Below are 4,238 nucleotides of genomic sequence, written 5' to 3'. Positions count from 1 at the left end.
GCACGTATTTCTGAGTCCCAAGATGTTCTCTGTCCTCTGTAGGAACCCATGATTTGTTCACACGTATTGGAGAAAGTACTGCTTTTGCGGTACTTGTGTTTACTATATGATTTCTAATTAAATAATTTGTGCTTTACTCCTTTTATCTTTAACCTCTGTAATTATCCTACTGAGGGTCTAGACGGATCTCGAGAGTTCACTGGGAGAGCACAACTGGTCCATTCTAGACCACAGAATTTAGCAAGCATAGTCATACTGTTGGAAACATATTTCTTATTTCATACAGGAAGCAAATAATGGGTCACTAACATCTTATAAATTGAAATATAAGATATACAAGTGAAGTTTCTAATTATTGGTGTGTTTATGAGCCAGTGATTCAAAGTTAACATTCATTAATATTAAATCTCTGTCCCTCTCAATATGTATCATTGATAATGAGACCAATGCGGTTTCTTGCTTTTTTTCCCATGTATTCAGAACCTGTAACAGAGTGCAACTCAGTTGAATTCCTAGCAGGATATTAAAATGTTTGTGACATGAATTCTCTGACATGCATATAGCAACCTGAAAATAAAAGGGGAGTATGCAAAGGGGATATAGAACAGATAGAAGATATGGAGCTTTTTTCTTTTAAAGAGTTTATTTATTTTATGTGAAATTCATAATTACAGAAAAAGGGAGAGGCAGAGAGAGAGAGAGAGCGCGAGGGAGAATCTTTCATCTGCTGAATCATTCCTCAACTGGTCATAATGGCCAGAGCCGAGTGAGTGTGAAGCTGGGAAGCTGTTTTCCCACCTTCATGCAGGGGCCCGAGGACATGAGCCATCCTCCACTGCTTTACCAGGTCTTTTACAGGGAGTTGGATCAGAAATGCAGCAGCCAGGACTTGAACCTGCACCAATGTGGAATGCTGGTGCCATAGGCAGACAATGACTTTGCAGTAAGACTGTACTGTCCCTTGAGAGTGACCTTTCATAATTCTATTCTTTTTGGCAAGTAGACACTCTCTCACTACATGTAGATGATCCCCAATATCTGCCAGAGATGTAGAAACAGCGACTTTGTCAGTGATATACTCCAGGGGTAAAAAAGGTGTTAATCATGAGGAAATACACACTATTTACAATGTTACATCAATCTAGCCGAGAAGTAACATGAAGAAAGTCTCCGCTCACTATAAAAACTAATATATTGCTCTCCGCAATCTTTTTTTTTAAAACACTTACTTATTTTTATTGAAAGCCAAATACACAGAGAGGAGGAGAGACAGAGAGGAAGCTCTTCTGATGATTCACTCCCCAAGTGGCCGCAACTGCCAGAATTGAGCTCATCCAAAATGAAGAGCCAGGAACTTCTGTGTCTCCCGTGCAGGTGCAGGGTACCAAGGCTTTGGGCCATCTACTTTTTTTTCCCAGGACACAGGCTGGGAGCTAGATGGGAAGAGGGCTGGCCAGGACACGAACAGGTGCTCATATAGGATTCTGGCACATGCAAGACGAGGACTTTAGCTGTTAAGCCACCACACCGGGCCCTGTCCTCAATCTTGACGTTAACAAATTAAATTTACTTGCTTTTCTGCTGTGCAGATTGCATGTGGGAATCTTCCTTAGCATATCATTTTACTATTTATTAAGGGCCTTAGAAAAGAGGATAAAAAGAAGAAACGGGAAGAAACAGATTGAGATTGGTGTTTAGAATCTGTAAAAGAAGACTGGGGAACACAATAGGCACTGACAATTAAAATTTGGTCTCCAGTCTACTATTTAAATATAGAAATATTCCAGCAGAATTCTCATGGGTAGAGTCCAGTTTAAATGCTAGTTTGTTTGTTTATTTATTTATTTGTTTATTTTATTGTTTTGGTGTGGAAAAGTGTATATTTTATTGAGCTGCAGAGTTAGCAGTGACCCAAGAACAGTTCACACTCAAAAACATATTTGCTAATAAAAATCAGCTGGAACTTGGGTGCCTCCAGGCAGCTTCCACATCTGCATTTCCCTTAGGGCTAAGGAAATATGGACCATTATTCTAAAGACAGTTGTGGCCCACTAGAGATAGAGCCCCTTTGTTTGATTTTAATAAGGAATGTTCTCTCCAGCCTTTGTAGAGTTTTCATTTGTTAAATTCATCCTGCATTCTCTCAAGCTCATGAAGCCAAGCTTCTCTAAAGATTGCCTTGATGTCAGCTCCAGAGAGGTCATCTTTAGTCACGATCAAGGTTACCTCATCAGCCAGTGTCACTTTGTGTGATCTGAAAGATGCACTTCTACATCTTTTCATCAGGCAGAGAGAACTTGATCTTGCTCTAGTTGCAGCCTAGTCTGATATGCACAAATTCCAAAGTTTCTATTCAGTTTATACCCATAATTACTTTCATGTGTCCTCTTAATTCAAATCCATATAGCTGGTTCAATAGCTCCAGGATTGCTAGCTGAATTTCTTCCATATCACCAGAATTGTAATCAAATATTGTTATGGCAATAGCATGGTTTCATCAGTAAACATGACTGCTGTCCTTCTGAAATGCAACAGTTGCCATGTAAGCTTGGTCCCATTTCCTAGACACTTCTGAGTTAGTTTAAGTTGGCTATTTGCTTGAAGGTGGTTTGTCACTGCTTTAGCCAACAAGGTTTTGTGGAGCAAAAGGAATGACCACCTTGGGGAGCTTTATTCCTATTTCTTCATAGTTTCCTGAATGGGTGAGAGGACATTCTATGAAATCTTTAATTTCTTGGTTTCAGTTGTCCAATCGACAATATCAGGACAGGTCTTCCAGGGGCCTTTTCCACCTTCATCACTCTTATCAAAGGATGTATATCATTCTTCAGCACCCCTATGATAGCAAGCACTTTGTGGTTGATCGGGACTGAACAGCCTGGTCCCAGCAGATCCTCCGAGGAGCAGATGGTGATGTGGTGTTCTGACTCCACGAATGTGGACAGAATGGCATGGTTGTCACCAGCGTTCTACTCCAAGATTCCTACTGACATTGGAGTCCTCTCATGTCATCTACCTTTGATCTTCTCCTGCTTTTATTTCAATGGTTTCATCTATTCCTGATTTCTAATTTTTTTTCCCTCCATGAGGAGACAGTCTTAATTTTTTCTAGTGTCAACACTTTAACCAGCTCTGAGTGCGAGTTTTCACTTGCAGCAGTTTGCTGGTAGCTTTGAAGCTTTTGTTTTTCTATTTTCACATTCTGGTTGGTACAGGAGATTCCTGTTTCTTTTTCTTGTCTTTGTATCCTTGCCACCTTCAATACCAAGACCACCACTCTGACTTTGATCCATCTTGACACTCAAGTCACTCCATATACATCTCAAAGAAAACAAAAGCACCAACAACTAAAGAAACACTGCTTTTCTGCATTTGTGATGTTGTAGCAAAGATGAATCTCAACTCCTGTCATTCCCGTTGGAGTTCTACCTGCCACTCTGGTCTGAGCAAATTATTCCTGAAAGAGGGATGAAAGTAAATGGGGAATTGTTTAAATTGTGCTGATATATAATAGAGATCTTTCCCAGAATTTCCTTTTGGCAAGAGCAGAACTTTCAATTTGCATAAAAATGACCGTGTTTTTCCTTTTACACTTACCCTTTTGATTTACATTCTTTCTTGTTGACTCACTTCTTCCTGGCTTGCTGAAAATCACTCCTCAGATTCTAGAATGACTGAATTCAATTTGGCTCTTCTTCAGGCCATATTTCTCCATGATCACACTCTTTTTCTAATTAAAGACTGCTTCAGCCCAGACTAGCCTAGAAAATGAAGCTCAGACTGGCTGGGCTGGTCTCTGTGCATATGAAAGAAATAAATATATTCACAGCATAAGCCCTTGTATGGAATTACAGTGAAAATATTTTAAATTAAAATTATTGTATCAAAAGAAATTAAATGAATTAGAAATGAATTATCAAAAGAAATTAAATGCATTAGAAATTCCCAAATAGGACAATCTCATTCTTATTTTTAAGGATTTATTTATTTTTATTTGAACAGCAGAGTTTATAGAGGGAAAAGGTCTTCCATATGCTAGTTCATTCCTGAAAAGGTCACAATGGCCAGAGCTGAGCTGTTCCAAAACCGGGAGGCAGGTGATTCTTCCAGGCCTCCAACATGAGGGCAGGATCACAGTGACCTGCCCCAGGCTGTAAACAGAGATCCGGATCAGAAATGGAGCAGAGGGGATTTCAACTGATGCCCATGTGGGATGCCAGCACCATAGGGCAGAGTAT

General features: G+C 39.7%; 1 pseudogene; it reads right to left on the bottom strand.

Annotated features, from left to right (window-relative positions):
- Nucleotides 1-2,620: 2,620 nt before the first annotated feature.
- On the bottom strand, nucleotides 2,621-3,293 carry LOC121164797 (annotated as a pseudogene).
- Nucleotides 3,294-4,238: the final 945 nt, after the last annotated feature.

The sequence above is a fragment of the Ochotona curzoniae genome, unplaced genomic scaffold (genome assembly GCF_017591425.1).
Source record: "Ochotona curzoniae isolate NIBS_2020 unplaced genomic scaffold, NIBS_Ocur_1.0 contig_1071, whole genome shotgun sequence".
Lineage (NCBI taxonomy): Eukaryota > Metazoa > Chordata > Mammalia > Lagomorpha > Ochotonidae > Ochotona > Ochotona curzoniae.
The sequence above is the reverse complement of the archived record's forward strand: the minus strand, read 5'-3'. Positions and strand labels throughout refer to the sequence as shown.